The 19,055-nt window shown below is 37.8% G+C and overlaps 1 long non-coding RNA gene across 1 annotated transcript; it reads right to left on the minus strand.

Moving 5' to 3' along the window:
* Positions 1-5,423: 5,423 nt before the first annotated feature.
* On the minus strand, positions 5,424-10,508 carry LOC140001484 (uncharacterized). The gene is made up of 3 exons (XR_011806722.1): positions 10,421-10,508; positions 8,702-8,852; positions 5,424-6,731 (listed from the first exon to the last, which is right to left on the minus strand). It is a non-coding gene; the product is annotated as an uncharacterized lncRNA (long non-coding RNA).
* Between the last annotated feature and the right edge of the window lie 8,547 nt (positions 10,509-19,055).

The raw sequence follows: 19,055 nt of genomic DNA on the forward strand, positions 1-19,055 counted from the left end.
TTATAGAAACTACATTAAATCTTGGATGCTTGCAGGAGTTAGCAAGTCTGCCTCCTGTTACTGTCAGATCTGTTCATCCCAGAAATCAATAAAGGTTTGAAGAATGTATTTACCCTGAATGTGCACATGCAAGTTTATGAATGAGAAACTGTTCTAAATTAAAACTGTGCCTGCACACAGATGCCATGAATTATTTTTAGTAATTACTATAACATCTTGGGCAGAGGCCTAAAAAGCACTTACATATACTTGCACATATAAATCCTAAACAGATTCTCAAAATCTTTTCTCAGTTTCTGGGTAACTATTTAAAACTTGAAGGTGCCTGATGCTTTGAGTTTAAATGTATGCCTAGAAATGCAATAGTCTTAGAGAGCTAAATAATTTTGCCCAAGCTTGATTGTGATCAGAAGTTAAGAACTCCTCTGTGATTGTCCAGGACAGGCTCAATCTCACAGGCAGTGAAAGCTGGATGCAGAAACTGCACAAAATGCAAGTGTGGCAATTCTTGTCTTTTGAAATAGGTAAATGGAAGTGGCAGACTCTCAAGCATTACATCAGTGAATAGCAAATTGACAAAACTACCTGCCTGGTGATAAATGATGGGATCAGGTTCCTCGCAAAACAGAGTGACATTTCTTGTAAAACAATCTAATGGTCGTATGGTTCTCCGAGGAAGAAACTCAATTACCTTTTTATGGTGTAATAAACTTTGAAGTTCTTGCTGCAATAGCTGGCACCTCCTCGGGAAGAGAGATGGAAAGCATCTGCTCTCAGAATAGACTAGTGTTTAAGATGACTCCCTGAAGATAGTTCAAACCCCTCAGGGAAAGGATGGTATTCAACACAACCACCTATTTCTTTCCCAAATGCTCTAACTTCTACACTAGCATGTGAAAAAGTAGCATAGCATTGGCACACTCTTCCATAACAGGAAGGAGTGGCAGTACCAACAACTCTGTCTCATTAAACTCCTTTTGCTGTACTTTGAGAAGAGGCTGATTCTGCTCGCATGTGTAAGGATTCCTCAGTCCAATTGTAATTGATTAGGCTAAATGGGACACTTAACCTATGTCTAAAACACACAGGTGGAATTCGACCTGCCAAAGCTTATGTCTGTAATGTAGGTAGGCTACTCAGGAGAAATTTGAGGGCATTACATTCAGTAGAGAGCTAATTGGTCCAGTCAATGGATTCTGGAAAGCTATTCATATCATCCTGGGGTGGACACCCACATTTCAGCATCTGAATATCTCTCCACATTCTGTCTTCTGTGTTATCAAACTCTAGACTACAGACTATAATTAGGTCTATGACACCTAGTTCACACATAGGTCTAAAATTAAGATAGGCTGCATCCTACCTGTCTGCATTTAAAAATAAATAAATAGAAAAGACACATCCACATCCATGCACCTGGGGTTGCTGGACAACAGGCATATTTTCAGTTGAAAAATGTCCTTAGCAGGGGTACATATCCACAATGACACAGATAGAGAAGCCATGGAATCAATAGTACCTATTGAGCAGACACACTAAATACAGATCTTGAAATAGAAATTCTTTGATTTCATAGAACTGTACAAGCTATGAGTCTACCTCCGTTACATTTGTTTAATGATTACCTTCTTGGCTTGGAGAATGGCCCCAAATTAAAGACCAGCTTCTCATTCACCTGACACTGAATTTACTCTAATCAGAGTTAGATAAGGCCAATGCTGTTAACTGGCTTAACACCAGGTTTTCCAGCCTTCATTTTCTGTCTGTGAGAAAAAGTTTTTCAAGTTTTCCAGCAGATTGCTGACAACTCTTTTAAGAGTTGAAAAACCAGTCAGTGAGACAAGTTTGGTGTGATGCTAATTAGCAATGATAATTAGTGCTTTATAATGCCTTTTATCTTCAAAGAACCTAAGAAATGCTGACTTGGCATTAATTCTCACAACATCTTCTCTAACCTTGTTGCTGAGTATACTAACAACTGAGCAGCTGAATAGAAAGAAAAGAGAGGGAGAGAAAACACCTCCATTTTTTCCTGTGCCCTGTAAGATTCATATAGACACACAGCTCCTGGAATAGGTTCCTACTATGAAGAGAAACTGTCCATATCTGAAGTTCAGACAGATACTTAAAAAACGATATACCTTTCATACGTATTTATTTACAGTATTTATCAAAGCACCCAAAAGTTAGATGCTGCAAAACTTGATTTAATTTTATAGATATAACTTCAATCTGTTGACAACTATTCTTTAAGCCTGGTGTTCCTGATGCTTTTCCATCCTGTTTGTAGAACATCCAGCCTCTCTCTTCCTTTCTAGGCTATGGATTTGCTATGGGAAACTATGTCAAAGGCCTTGCTTAATTCAAGGTAAATGGCACCACTGCCTCCACCCATTACAAAGAACCAGTGGTATCATAGAAGGCAATCAGTCAAACATACTTTGGCCTTAGTAAATCTATGCTGCCTGCTCCCAAACACGTTATTGTCCTTCACGTGCTTGGAAACAGCTCCTATGAGGTTTTTCTCCATTATCTTCCATGAGACTAAAGGAAAGATGACAGACCTAGAGTTTGCTGCACCATTCGTCCAGCTATTTTCAAGATGGATATTAACACCTGCTTTTCCCACTCTATGGGGCCTCCTTCAATCACCTTGAAGATCGTCAACCTTTCCTCATAGATAAGCTTTTCTAACCCTCTTATTCTTTTGATTTCCTCTGAATTCTTTCCAATTCATCTAAAGCTTTGGAAAAACATACTGACCAAAACAGGACATAGCATTCCCACTACTGCATACCAGTACACTCCAAAACAAAAAGCAACATTGCACTGTTGACAGATGCTCCACTTTTTGATTCATGATAGCTCCCACGCTAGCTAATTGGAGAACGCATTGAAGAATGGCAAGGCAAAACAATCATATTTCTGATTCATAACAGTGCTCAGATTACCAGGCAATGCCTTTCTCTCAGGAGAGATTCAGGTTTCTAAGATCTGATGATTTATAGCATCCATCATGATCAGAACGATAAGACTCAGTGTCCTTGACCAAGAATTTTTTGACATAGAATTACCACAGATGAGCTAATAAATAACTCACTTGTTATATTAGACTCATTCTACATGTCTGCCCTCCCATAAAATTTAAAAATCTTCCTCAGATTATGTCACTGAAGGATTTTTAGCAGCTCTGTTCTAATTAATGTTGCATTTAGTGTTAAATACTTATTCATAACACTGAAGTATCTCCACTTACAGAGAATATTTTAATAAAATTATTGATTCTTCCCTGATTATGGCTACTGAAAAGTGCTCTTTTGTTGAATTCTTCTCTCCTTACATGACTAAAATGTTAAGCCTGGAGAATTAGGTTTTTACTATGTATATTAATTAGAAATAATTTCACTAGCATTTATAAAGAAATTTCAGTCTTCTGGCAATTGTATTGTAATTAGTCTCATATTATTGTAAGGTATTAATACTTCCATGTTTATTTTTAAATAATGTATTTGTAAATGTAGTACTGCTTGCAAACAAATATGAGATGGTAATAATTTGAACAGATTTTCATATTAAATATAATAATGCTTAGAAAATTTCTCTATTTAAGATGTAGAAGCAAGGTCTACATTGTTTTATCGCCCCCAGCCTTCAACCCTCACATGATTTCTCCAGCAGTCATATAAGAAATGATCTGTATCCTATTTTGTATGATATTGAAATAGACTGATACAAGGTCACCACTTTGTACGTTTTCTTCCATCTGCAGGTGAGATAAGCTCGATAAAGAGCTGCCATCTGAAGGAATGTCTGCATATTTGGGACATCCTGGTTCTATAACATGCATAATCATGTAAAGGCCATCTCATATTTTCAAAATCATCAGAATGCTTTGAAAATATCAGCCTTTCATTCTCTCTGTTTAATTCTAAACAGTATCTCCAATTATATGTTATTGTATCCATCTTTATAACATCAGAAAAAGATATAGTAAAATTTTACCAGAAATTAGAAAGAACCAGAAATGGTTCTTTTCTTTCACCATTCAACAACACATTTACAAATCCTACCATATAACCACAGCATAGGATTGGAATCTCTAAACTGTACGTAAACTAGTTTCTGAGGCAACTTAGATTAATTAAATCACCCACTTAGATCACCTACCTCTATAGCCAATGAGCCAACCATTTACACGTCCAATCTTCTGTACAGAAATAAAGTGTCTGCCTGGCTTCTCCAAAGCTAAAAAAAAAAAGCTGCCAAGAACATATGTGTAGGACACACACATACTCTATACTTCCCTGTATCATATGGGTTGTTTCATTGCTTTGATATGACATGGAAACACATCTGATGAGGAAAGTGGAGAGCAGCTGAGTTCCCATTTACACAATGGATGGCTCTGCCCTGATACATTTTCCTTTTTAAAAGACATTTTCTCCTGAGTTACATATGAACTATCTTTACCAGTGAAGTGATTTATCCTCTGTTTATTCTAAATGATATGGCACACTGGAACTAGGAAAATTAAGTGAAATTTTATACTTCTTCATTCACAGGTATGTCTGATCTTATTATCTAGAGTAGTTAGCAACACTTTTTTCTTTTCTTGTAATGCAGCTTTCCTATATTGAAAACAAATGTAGCACTATTACTGGAAGACTTTCCTGGCAGGGAGTTTTTCTAAAGGTACTTTTCACAGATAAGCAAATAAATAAATAAATAAATAAAATTAAAAAATAAATCCTTTCCAGACATACATAGGAGGGATTCCATTTCTTTGCTCCATGAAAAAGTCAATACGTTATCACCATAGCAATGCCCACTCTTAGCTTGACAGTTTTCATGAGGAGAGAAAATACATGCACTGGTTTGTCATGGACCAAAAATTATTTCAAATGGTCCCCTAAGAAATATAGCACTCAATCTTTCGAGAATCTTTTCTTGTTCATGGTATTAAGAAGAGAATAGCAGAATTTTGAAACTTGCCAGGGGGCTAAAGTTCATTGAAATCTGCATTACCTAAATTTCTGTATACTATAAGTAGTAATTTTTTTTTTTCTCTCTTCATATATTTAGTTTTTCCTTCAATACAGATGCACATAAAATATCCCCCTGAAAATTAATTCACTGACGAACCTATTATGAAGGAATTTCTGTTTTATTTCATACTGATTGGGAATGAGATGACAATTACTTTAGGAAAAACAGGTATTTCCTTCATTCCACTTCCATTCTTCAGTTCCAAAAGGATAAAGACCTGACACCTTGCCTAAGAACAAGTTTGGCTTTTGTGCAATTGGAACCATGGAGGGCAAACCCTTCCCAAAACCAGAATTCTTTCATTAAACATTCTGAAAGAAAGAAAGAAAAAAAAAAAAAAATCACCATTCACTGCAATCTTTACATGTTCTGTTTAATTGATGCTCACAGAAATGTAGGGCATATAATGCATGTGAATAAAAGTGGACTGTAATTAAGTAATGTTTGCTACAAACACTCCACTCCCAGTGCTCATCATTATATGGATTACTAAAACACTCTGAAAATATGCTCCTTTTAACTGAGTCCACAATAACATCATCAGTGCTGTCTTTTTGAGTTGGCATACAACAATTTTCCTCATAATAATCTCATAATAATTGGCAAGTCAAGTATGATAGACATTACTCAGTAATAATCTCAGTCTCGGCAATTTCAGACCCAAGTTATTGAGTGCTGAACACAGTCTACAGCTTCAAATTGAATTTAAATGTTGACAAGGTTGTGATATTATGTGACTTTACAGAACTCTTTACTATAACAGTGCATTTTTTATGTAGGAAACCTACTTCTTTTGGGTTTCTGAGACTTCCCGTAAGGACTGATACCCATCAAAATTCTCCTCATATTCCATACAATCACAGAATCACAGAATAGCTGAAGCTAGAAGGAACCTCTGGAGGTCATCTGGTTCAAACCCCTGCTCAAGTTTGGCCACCCAGAGCAGGTTGCCCAGGACCATGTCCAGGTGGCTTTTGAACATCTCCAAGGAGGGAGGCTCCACAACCTCTCTGGGAAACCTGTGCTGGTACTTGACTGTCCCCAGAGTAAATATGTTTCCAGATATTCAGGTGGAAACAGCTTCTGTATTTCAGTTTCAGCCCATTGCCTCTTGTCCAGGCACTGGACACCACTGAAAAGAGTCTGGCTCCATCTTTTTTGCACCCTCCCTTCAGGTATTTACAGACATGGATGAGATCCCCCCTCTTTGAGCCCCCTCTTCTCTAGATTGAAGAGCTGGGAGCTCTTCTCCCAGCTCTCTCATTCAGTCCCTTTATCATCTTGGTGGCCCTCCACTGGACTCTTTCCAGTATGTCCATGTCTCTCTTGCACTGGGGGGGATCACTTCTCTCGACCTGCTGACGATACTTTGCCCAATGCAGTCTAGAATACTGTTAGCTTTCTTAGCAGCAAGGGCTCACTACTGACTCACACTGAACTTGGTGTCCACCAGGATGCCCATGTCTTTTTCTGCCAGGCTGCCTCCCTAGGTTTTGCTAGCTTCCTTGCTTGTTGTACCTAGTAAGTCCTGGTGCCTGGGGTTGTTCCTACTCAGGTGAGGACTCTACATTTTTCCTTGTTGAACTTCATGACCAGCTCACCTCTACAGCCTGTCAAGGTCCCTCTGGTTGGCAGCATGGCCCTCTGGTGAATCAGCCACTCACCTCAGTTTCGTGTCATTTTACCTAAGACACGAGACAAAGAGAAAGAAATAGTGAGACTATCACAGCAAGGGAAATGATACATCATGGGATTTCAAGTCATAGGAAGTATTTGGGAAACTGAGGGAATAAGAATAAAATTTTATTTAGATCTAACTGTTTCAGTAGTATTAATATATCCTAGGAATATGAAAAACAATAATAATAAAAAAGTAAAAGCTAACAAACTAACGGTTCAATTAAAAGAGAGTTATATAGCATCAGTGAAGCATTCATTAAAGAAACTAGAGAAGCTACTCTATGACTTGGACTGTGGTAACCTGCCCATAGAAGTAGCTGCCTTACTACCTGGGCGTCAAAATTAAATAACCTTCTACTAGTTTTATGCGGCCTTTAAGAAAGAGGAAGTTTTTCCTCTGTGATTTTGAAAAGTATCACTGTATCCACAATCTTTTGATATATTCTCCTGGGAAGTTTTGGTTTACAGCCCTTTCAGTGAGAGTAGGTAATAGGATATAAGTCTCTCATTTCCTTGGCAACTGTGCTAACCATTAGGTTACTCTATGAAAGAAAAGAGTGAGCTCAGCTGAGTTCTCCAAGTGAGAGACTGTTGGCACTTACTTTCAAGTAAAAGCTTTCTCAGGCACTCAGTGCTGTTCTATAAGCTTTATTCTCCTAAATACTTTTTACTGCAAGTGTATAAAATGATAAGACAACGGAAACCAGAAAAGCTGCAAAATACGTATACCATATGAGAGGATGGAGTAGTCCTCTCCAGCTTTGGATATGATGTTTTTGGGTTGGCAGTAAAGCCCATCTAATCTTTGAGGAGGGACTCTTTACCAGGGAGTGTAGTGATAGGACAAGGAGTGTTGGGTTTAAACTAAAAGAGGGTAGGTTTAGATAAGATACTAGGAAGAAATTGTTTAGTCAGAGGGTGGTGAGGCACTGGACCAGGTTGCCCAAAGAAGCTGTGGATGCCCCATCCCTGGCAGTGTTCAAGGCCAGGCTGAATGGGGCTTTGAATAACCTGATCTGGTGGGAAGTGTCCCTGCCCATGGCAGGGGGGTTGGAAATAGATGATCTTTAAGGTCCCTTCCAATCCAAGACATTCTTTTATTCTGTGATTCTATAATTTGCCTGGTCACTACTAGAAGAGCATTTAACACTGCTGTTAATAGCATTTAAATAAACATATTTAAACAATAACCTGGCCCAACCTGCATAAAAGGCTAGGAAACGATCCTTAAAGCTAGGGGCAAATGACATCAACCATCCTGTAACTGCATGATTTAATGCTGGCTGCTTGTTATGTCTTGGATGGAGCTAATCCAAGAGAGACAGTGGCCAAGCTAACAATTAAGCAGCATGCTCACAATCACTCTGTGACCCTCTTTTATTTCACCACAGATTCACAAGAACACAGAAGTTAATGCTTAGGTTTTCTCAGAGTTATCAAAATCTTATACAGGCTTCAAAAAAATGTTAACAATTCAAGTTAGAAAAATTTTACATTAACATGTAAATTACATTTACATGGCTTTACATTAATCCTTGTAAGACTATTCTATGGTGGTTTTTTTTTTTGTTTGTTTGTTTTTAAACTAGCAATCCTACTTGGAATAAATTCAGAAAGTTCTGGTTCATTAAAGGACAGGTCTAGTCAAAGCATGACAATGTAACCTGAAGACAACTATACCAAATAGAGTTCAATCCATTCAAACATTCCTACAGGGATAAGCTATTGTACTAAAGATGTGGTTTTCAACCGCTTCTACTTCTGGAAGCTTAGCCATTTTTCGGTAGCATACAGAAAAACTGAAGCTTATTGACAAATAATTGCTCGGCTTTTCTTAATTTCCCGTTTTACATTCTTATGACAGAATTTACAGTTCCCAGGAGTCTAGGTGTCACAGGTTAAAACCATTAACTATGCTGGACAAACCCTCTATATATTATCCTACAGTGTTTTCACATGTACAATTTTCACTTACCTTTCTTTTTGATTGAAATGAAACTTTAGCTTGATGTGTTTTTTGAGTTCATTTGGCCTCCTGTTTCTTTTCTATTTTCTTATGGAGAAGGTGTTTCCTTCACAGCTTGTTTCCAGATGGTGGTTGAATTTGTCTCTTCTTTCCAAGGCTTCTAAAGTTGGTAAGAGAAAAGACAACTGACAGATGTGTGTAAGATAAAAGCATTCTTTTCGCACAAACATGGAATATTAAAATTACACAGGAACCTATATTCACAGAGCTAGATTTTCTCCGTCTATAAAATATCTTATTTTGCATTTGATTTATTCTCAAAGTAACATAAAAATACAGTAACATTTATTCTGAAAAGCAACTGAATAATGAGTTAGTGAACTTTACTGAACTACCTCCATTTGACATTTATTCCATTATTTTCACTAGTTCTAAGCCCAGTAAAGTATTTTTGCAACAATCTCTTCCCAGTCTTCTTTTAAGACCAGAAACTGAGATTTTTCTATGATGAAGGCATGTCACTTTCACAGGAGAAAAAAAAAGTACTAGTCATAATACAGTATGAAATCTACCTGACATTTTTAAGGAATAAAGATGTAGATGCATTTTAAAATTATGACCTGTTCTTCACAATTTAAAAGGAAAGAAGCGGTTGCTTATTTGTCTTACCAGGAGGTATTGCGAGGGAATCCAGTCATGAGGGAGATATGTTCAGCAGTAGTGAGTTAATGAATCCCAAAGGGAAACAAGAAAAGGACAAACTCCAAAAAACCTACCACCCTGAGGAAATTGTCCTACATGAGTTTATCTTCCAATGAAGAAGGGAAAAAAAAATATTAAAGAATTCTTTTTAGACTCACACGTAGGGCATTTTATCATCATTTCTGATTGTGCGCAGACTTTCTTTTAAATTTATTACAAAGTATTGACTCAGAAATGTCCTTGAAAACGTATTTTATTTCTGGAGTTTAGACTAAAACTGAAGTGGAGCCAACATCCCCTGCAGAAAGAACACCCACCCACCTAATAATTTAACCTATAGCCTAGGCATCTCCTCTAAATTAAGTATCCAAATTTAGGATCAGTTTCTGAATATTGCTAAGGCAAAGATAGAACCATAAAGGCTGAACTTGAAAGATGCTCAGTTTCATGGATGTTGACATTAAATGTCCCATTGTTCCCTACTGATACTTTCACGAAGAACTATTTGCTCCAAGCTTGCTTCCAGGTGTTTCTAATACCACCTATGTATCTGGACATCAATGTCCCAATTGCATTTGATCATTTAAGGAAAGGGAGAGGTTATTTTGGACAAGAATGTACATCTTCAGTAAACAATGTTTTACTGATTTTGTTCCCATTTAATGGCTAAGCACTTATTCAGCAAATATTTGCCCATGGGAACAGATTGACTCATGAACAGATCAGGTACTCTTCTCCATTAACCTTTTGGGACAATATCCTCTGTTCTCTGCCTCTAAAGTGACTGTCTGCAAGATAAACTCATTTGGAAAGCACTATACAGCTGCAGACAGAACAGTGTTTCAAGGGCTTCTAAGGCAATCTTCCCTCCAGATTACTTGCCTTAAAGCTTCAAGATCAGTCCAGAAGGCAACAAGTATGCAAATATACTTTTTATCAATATGTTATTTTTCAAGTCATTCAGGCAGGGTCCTCCTTGAGATATGAGTAGAATCAGAAAGTCCAGAGGGATGGTTTGAACCTTACCCCTGAGCTGAGCTTCTTGGTGTTTGTCTGGGTTAGAGAGCAACGCAGATGATTGCCGAGCCAGGAACAGTAGGCTTGCAGCAGTTGCAGGATGCATGACTCACCCATTGGCAGAGCATCCTGACTCAGCAGGCAGAGCAGGAATGGTACAGCATCCACGTGGCCAAACACAATCTGGGGCTTTGTGGAGATATGGAGTGAGAAGTCAGTGGTTCCCTTTCTTCTTTGCATTCCTCGACAGCTGTTGCACAATTTTAGCTGTGGTGGTATTGTAATACTGACCTTTTCAGCCTGCTAAGGTGGAACAAGCTCTTGAGTAAGGTGCTTTCAGACTACAAAATCCTATCATTCAATGGTACTGAGATTACCAGTACAGACAGTCCAAGACAGAGTCTCTGAAAGTCCATGCCAAACTTGCATGGGACTAGACAAAGGGGTTCCCCACAAAGGACTATCAAGAGATCATTAGTATCCAAATTCTCTAACCTTTCACTTTTTACATGACCAAAATCCATTAAAACAGTCTGCTCTGGGACTTCATGGTAACTTGCGTTTTCCTCTTAGCTATGAAGCAACAAGGATTGTTGAATATGGGTTCATATGAAGCAAATTGGATCTATGGGATATGAACCCATAGATCCAATTACATTATTAATGTTTCCTATCTCATAGTCTGCTGTCATCTCTGGGATGACAGTTGCAGGCAAGATCACCTAAAGCATTTTTATCCCAATGGCAGCCACACAGGCAGCTTTCAGCTTCCTAATATCTCTCCTATATGTTGAATTATCTGCTGTGCCCAGAAGGCATTTCAAGAGACTGACTGACCATGCTGACAGGAATCTGATGTTAGCCCACTGATATGAGATCCACCCTTGAAGTGTATTCATTGCAATGGTCAATATGGGCTGGGTTCAGTTGCCTAGACATGAACACCTGCCTGCCTCCAGCTGCCACTGAAGAAAGGTGAAAATCTCTCATGGGATTTGAGTAAAACCTGTCAGTCCAGTGTACCACATATCAAAGGCATCCTGAATCCTCTAGGGCTTCTCAAATAACACTTATCAGTTATGTTTGGGTAACAACTCTGTGCTTCTGACATGAAACCAGAACTAGATAATCTCATTCCTGGCAAAGATTGAGTACTTCTTTCAGTACTTTTGCAGCAGAAGGGCTGGTCTCCAGCCAGATCTTGAACCAGTGGCATCTCAGGCTATCACTTGAAACATCTAAATTAAGATTAGAGCTGAAGACATGACAGAATCCTGGAAAGTATGTTATGAACAGGATTCAGCTGAATATGTGAAACCAAACACATTCACTGTTTTATGATTTTGCTATTTCCTCTCATGTTTCTTACAGAGAGGTTACAGTTAGCTGATCTGTCCCTCTCTGTATGGAGCACTAAGCACAAAAAATAGTGCCTAAAAATAGGGAGAATCTGGTCTTTACACCTCTACAAAGGACTATAGAGTCCAGATTATAGGGCTCGCTAGTGACTCAGTCAAATTCAGTTTAAATGAGTGAGAAGCTATATCCAATTGCAACAATTATTGTGTGCTTCAGCAAGAATTGCCCGTATGTGTCATCTCATTTGGAAAATAGATTCATCAGGCAGATTTCATCATCAACTCAAACTCCGATTGGTAAGACAGGTAGAAACCTTCTTTCATGGCAAAACATTCCAGCAAGATAATTTTTGTTGAAAAATCTTCCATTCATGATATTAGTTGAAAGGCTTCTCCTATAAGACTAAAATGTTGTCTTATACTATAGAAACCAGAAAAGCATTTTAGTACTTTTAGAAGATCCTGTAGTCTGAATGACCCTCAAAAATGTTTATGGATTTATCCTTTCTAATACCAGACTTGTATTTTAGGTCATAACTGGCTCCATGTACTTCCAGATGGTAAAATTGCCCACCTATCACCTGAATCACTCACTGGCTGTTAAGAGTCAATGGCAACTATCTTCTTGATTTGGGATCTTGTATTGGGTTTCTGTGGCAAGGTTTTGGTAGCGAGGGGCCACAGGGGTGACCTCTGTGAGCAGAGCTGCCCCAGGTCAGATCAGAGTCAGATCCAGATGGCTCCAAAAGGGACCTGCTGCTGGCCAGAGCTGAGCCAGTGAGTGACGTTGGTTGAGCCTCTGGGAGGGCAGATTTAAGGAAGGAAAAACAAACAAACAACAACAACAAAAAACTGCTGTGCAACAGCAGCTGCAACAGAGTGGCCTGAGAAACAGGTCTCACTAAGATCAGTGCAGAAGCAGGGCAGGAGGAGGCTCCATGCACTGAGCAGAATTTCCCCGACAGCCTGTGGAGAGGCCCCTGGTGGAGCAGGCTGTCCCCCTGCAGCCCATGGGTCCCACATGGAGCAGATCTCCACAATGCAGCCTGTGGAGGAGCCCCCGGTGGAGCAGGTGGATGTGGCCCGGAGGAGGCTGCGGCCCATGGAGAGCCCCCACAGGAGCAGGCCCCGGGCCGGAGCTGCAGCCCGTGGAGAGGAGCAGGAGCAAGGGGTCCGGGGGGAGCTGCCATCCGTGGAAGACCCATGCTGGAGCAGTTCTCAAAGAGCTGCTGCCTATGGGCAGCCCCCGCAGGCTCAGTTTGGGAAGGACGGCATCCCATGGGAGGGACCCCACGTGGAGCAGGGACAGAGAGTGACCATGAAGGAGCAGGGAAGACGAAGCATTAGGGACTGACTGCAGCCTCCATTCCCTGTTCCTGTGTGCCACTTGGGAGGATGAGGTAGAAGAGGGTGGGTGGGGGGAACATGGTTTTAGTTTGCTTTTATTTCTTACTGCTCTAGTCTGTTAGTGATACGCAATAAAATACATTAATCTCCCAGCACTGAGTCTGTTTTGCCTGTGATGATAATTGCTGAGTGATCTCCCTGTCCTTATCTCTACCCTTGAGCCCTTTCCATCGTGTTTTCTCCCCCTCTACCTTCGAGGAGGGGGAGTGAGAGAGCAGTTGTGGTGGAGCTCAGCTGCCTAGCTGGGTAAAACCACCACAGATCTTCAATTATTTGCCTAAAATTAGTTTGGAAAAATTGGGACTCTAAAATGTTTCAACATGCCAGTTGGTTGAACTGTTGTTGATTCTTAGAAAATGAACTGCAATTTGCAGAGCTGAAATCAGATTTTGAAAAAAAAAATAAAATTTTTTTTTAAAAAATGCCTGTTTTTCTTCTATGTAGTCAAACAAAATAGACAGATGAAGCACTCTCAGTTTAACCAATCTTTGAAAGAGTTTTCCATTCTTGTCCCCATCATCAGTCTTAAATAGAGTACTTTAATTAGGATCTCAGATACTTCTTTAAAAAATGAAATTAACTTACATTTTTTCCCAAATCAGTTGAACTAATCTGGTTTGCAACTATTCTTCTTTAATTTTATCAATCTGGCTAATCCCTCTTTAGGTTTCTAATCATAGAATAATTTATGTTGGAAAAAATCTTCAAGATCATCAAGTCCAACCATCAACTGAGTCCTATCACTAAACCATGCCCCCTGATAACATGTATTCTTAATGTTTTATGAATCCATTTCTCTGTCTCCTTTTTAATCTGTTTCCTGTTGAGTATCTTGTTTTGTTTTTTTTTTTCCTCATTATCTCCTGATAAATTATGTTGCAAGGCATGTTTTTTATGGTTTCTAAAAAGAATTCATGCATGTTAGTATTTGTGAGCACTAGCTGTGTTGTTTATACACAAATAAATGACTTTGTGTTCCCTAAGCTTTCATAAATGAACAAGAGGGGAAAGAGGAAGATGATGCTTTCAGTCTGACATGAAGCTGGAATGCAGCTGGAGACTGTAGCTGGACCCAGATGTCAGGACATTCCTCTCCATTCCACGGTTTAGATTGGCTTAATACCATTAGCGTAGCAGAAATGAAGTCAAATAAGAAAATAAAGAGAATACATTTGTTTTTCTTAAGAAGCTTTCTAATCTTCCTTTCCAAAATGTACTACTGGCTGATCCATCTCTTCCTAACATTTAAAGCTCTAAAAGTTTGGCTGTCTATTCAGATCATGACTAGAAAAGGCTCGGTCAACACTTGTTCCTTTTGCTACATTCATAGTGAACTACTGGCTTTAGGGTTACTAAAGGAATTTATAGGCTAAATTCAGTAGAAATCAAGAAGCAAGGTTAAAACTTATTTAATTACTAGAATCATAGCTCCAGCCTGCTTGCTTGCTTACCTTTAAAATGACCTGCCAGAAAGCACAGCTTCATGTTCATAAACAGATTTTGGGGAAACCTTCAAAGAAATAAGTTGTTTTTCTCTTCAAACCTTTTATACTTTCTAAGCTACCCAAACTATTAATTTCCCAAACATTTCTAAAATATTAGATTGGCTACTATTAAGTACATTCATTTAAAACAAATTTATATTATCTTCTATTACCAAATCTCCATAGCTAGATAACTAATATAACTTAACTTTGAACTTGGGTGCTTTCAAAAACAATTTTACCAAACATCCAAGACATACCGACTTAATAAAGATATAGCTTTCCTCTCCTCTCTAGACATTAAATATGATTTTAAAGGGTAACTAGAGTCTTTCCGATGGTAAACTAACTGCTATTTATCGACATGCCCATCATTTAATTCATTTAATCCAAATAAAACAAACTTCTTAAACCTGAATTTTCCCTGAGTGGATATCTGCAAACCCCAAAATCCTGAGTAGCCTTAATATTTATACACAGCTGTTGTTGCATACAAAAAGGGTTTGATTTTCAGAAGATCTTGATTTTTTTTAGAGCTAGTCTTGGTCTGTTCTTCAATATTAGGGAAAAGCCTGCTCCAGGAGAAGAATAGCAGGAATAACCTTATCTTCACATATATCTAAAAATTGCAATAATAAAAATTTACTATGAAATCCACAGTCTAAGCATAAACATGTTAACTGAAGTTCAAACAAAAATATAATAAGTCCCTGTTTTCCTCAAAGCACAACAGAAAAAAAAAATCTAGAAATTTTTGAGGTAAGAAGATCTAGCAAAAACATTTAACCACTTGCATCTGACATGCATCTAGATCAGCTGCCTAGGCACCTTAGCGCAGCAGCCCCAGAGCATTTCCTGTATATAAAAATAAAAATAATAATTTAAAAAAAAAGGACTATTTTAAGTGCAAGGGGAAAATTAATAGGATAAGCAATGGCTAGCAGCTTTGAGTAATTAAGGTCTAAGGACTGTACTGGGATATAGCTTCAGATGAAACTGGACTCACAGGAAAAATAAAATTACAGTAGCTAGCAAGCAAGATTCTTGAACTTTGCAATATAACTTTCTCTATTATGGAGTTCAAGAAACAAGGCTGGTAGGGCTTGCCAGAAAGCCTCTGGTGAAAATGAGTGAGAATTTAAGGGCTAGAATGAATGAATGCATTTTGATTTTACCAGCTCTTAAAATAAGAGAGCTATAGTTGAAGGTGCAATTCAATGCTCACCTATAATAAAAACAAAAAAACAAAACAAAACAAAAAAACAACACCCTTCTAATAGCAGAAATTAAAAGCATGGCTCCATCACCCCATGATAGAAAGATTTGCAGCATGATCCATATCTGCCTTCACATTTTGCTACTTTGCATTGCATCAAGATGAGCAAAGAACTTGAAAAAGTATCACAACTACCTAATTAACAGAGGTCTGCAGCTTTTATGTACTATTTATCAGTTTCAGGCTCTAATTAAAATATGGTGGGTACCTCTGGAGGGCAATTCGTTCCACCAGAAAAACAGGTGCTAAGGACAGGTGGGATAAATTGATCTCTGGAGGTACTTGTCTCCTTTTATTTACAATGGAAAGATCTTAACTAGTGTGGGCAAAACAGCTAATACATAGGTGGTTAAGGTAAGTGAGTCCTGCCTGGATTATTTGCTGCTTATGCTAGACTGAGATACATGTATGTTATGTACTTAATTAAATTTTAAGATGGATTAATCTGAGATACCTAACCTTTAGATGACTAAAATTAGATAAAATAATTCTGCCCTTTTGTAATAAGAATGGCTATCTTACAGAAGGAATTGTAGGTTAACTTGTATTATTCCAAGTGTGAATTAGTAGAGGCTAATAACTTCTTTTTTTTTTTTTTCTCTAATTTACATTGTGAGCAGGAAATATTTGAAAATTTTATCAAAATGTAGCTAGCTAACTTTACATTTTATTTCATTGCTTTGAAAATATTATTCCAATAACTGCTTTGAATGGAGAAAAGTGCCAAGAAAGCTCATAAAGTTATCCTAAATTCAGCAGTTAGACACATGGTGCTTCCAGATTATTTTGAGCACTGTGTTGCAAACAGTCCTGTTCTCCCATCGCCTGTAAGTGGTTCTGGAACAAAGGAGTGGAGACAGTCCAGCTGTTCTATTTGACTAGTTATTTTTTAGGCTGCTCCCAGTATCTATATCTCTGTTCCTTTCTGCGGACATAAGGATATTGCATTCACAAAGCTGAAGCAATAGAAAGAGGAATATCTTTGTATATCTACATATACATAGAGTATATGTAGATAGAATCACTTCTCTTTTTCTCCTCTTCATTTCTCCATTCTGTAATCAAGGATTATGTTAAGTCCTTGATACAACACTGTGCTTAGGTGTTACAGTAATGGAGTATGGATTCCTCATTATTGGGAATGAGAAAAAGAAGGTGAGAGGACTGTGTGTGACCTGAAGGACAGTGGAGAGTCTTTGATGAATTTTGATGAATAATGCTTTCTTTGTGAGTTTGTAAAATAAAGCTTCTCTGTTTAACTGCAGTAGCTGTATAGGGCTAACAGTTCTCACAACCCCACTACTTTTATTGCTTTTCATTTAAATACAAAAGTATACTAGAGGTAAAATCTTTATTTGAAAAAAATGGTATTAGTAATATTGTTTTTTGTTATTGTTGTTGTGAGGAGAGGTACTGAAATAAATACAGAGTAATTGGTTTCATTCTGTTTGTACTCTTGATACTAGCATAGATTTAGTCTTCTAGTTATCTTTTTATAGATCTTTGAGTACTAGGGAGTTCCAGGAAAAAATAAAGTATCTTGAGCCAAGGTTTTCATGTGCTTCTTCAGTATAATCAGTTTTTTTTTTTTGTTGTTGTTGTTGTTTTTTTTTTTTAAAAAAAAAAAGAGAGAGAGAGATCTGTAGATCTTCCTAACATCTAACTTAAGTACTAATGAACAGGGTATGCAAAGTGCCCGACTGCTTCAAGGTAATGTAGGCACTTTCCAAATACAGAACAAACGTGTTATGTACTTAGTGCTTTTAGCAACTTTACTATCATTGCTTATTAGTAGGAAGAGAGAACATAGTTCACAAACCTTCCTTAAGTCATTCCTCCTTATTTCTCCTTATCCCACTTTGTGGTTGTTTTAATTCTAGTTGTCTTAATTTTGCAGCTGAACACCAGGCTTAAGCTAATTTGTCTTTTTGCCTGACTCAAAACAAATTAAACATAGAAACTGAGAACTTCTAAGTTAAACTTTTCCTCTTAATATCCTTTAGTCAATTATCCTATCTCTAGATGCAGGCCTTCAAAAACATTAGATGTTTTAGAAGAATGTCTAGACATCTAATGTCTGAAACATCTAATTATCACACTTCTAAACAGAATTTTTTAGTGTACTCAATGTAATCATGGCATTAGAATAGATTTCTTTGTGATCACCACATTTCAGTTCACAGATCACCTTCATTCATAGCCTTTGTAGTCCAAACCAATTGTCATTAAACTGTCCATAAGTTTAATGGACATGCATGTACTGCTAAATAAATGAGGAAAATGTTGGCCCTGTTTCAGGGTCAGTTGGCACCACCTGCATCATGTCCTGTGTGTCTATGACAGCTTCTTCTAGAATAAACTAAATGCATCTATATGGTTTAGTCATGGCTTTGCTGCACTGCTATTCTGAGTACAGAAATGTGCCTAATGTGCTGCCATTCTCCCTTGGACATAATCTCCACTGTTTTCTTTAAAGAAGAAGTAATGATGTTTTATCTTGCCGGTTATATAAACTCTCCCTCAATTGGTAATGAGGCCAATTATGTAAGTTAAATGCTTGATTATGTTAAGACAATTTCACTAGGGTCTTTAGACTTCTAGCATGCCCATATAAGCAGATAGAAAATAATAGTGATGCTTCTCCATTTCTGCTCCTTACATGCAAGGCTGTACCCTGGTGTTCTCCTTGTACCACAAAACACCTTTCTACGTGATACCTCTCCCTTTGCACTAAGATTAAGAAATTCTCCTCCCTCAATGAGATATGCAGATTATCTCACTTGCACATCGTTCACTACCACTTGACTAGTGAAGTATCCAACTTATTTTCTTGCTCATTTTACAGCTAGCAACATGTTTTAATATTTTCCTGTGTACACTGGAACCAGGGTAGGTGTCAAAAAATATCAATCTGTGACTGAACTTCAGTAACTGCAAATTTCTAAAGCTTTAGATTACACCAAAACATTTATCTGCTGTGTTTTATCACCACTGGAGACTTTATAAATATGTTTACAGTACTTATCGATGTTGTTTATATTGTTTCTGTCCAAAGGAACTTGGACACTCTTGTTTTGGCCACTACTGAGTCCCCCATAAGGCTTTTTCTTAATCAATAG

This window comes from Anas platyrhynchos, chromosome 1 (genome assembly GCF_047663525.1).
Source record: "Anas platyrhynchos isolate ZD024472 breed Pekin duck chromosome 1, IASCAAS_PekinDuck_T2T, whole genome shotgun sequence".
Taxonomy (NCBI): domain Eukaryota; kingdom Metazoa; phylum Chordata; class Aves; order Anseriformes; family Anatidae; genus Anas; species Anas platyrhynchos.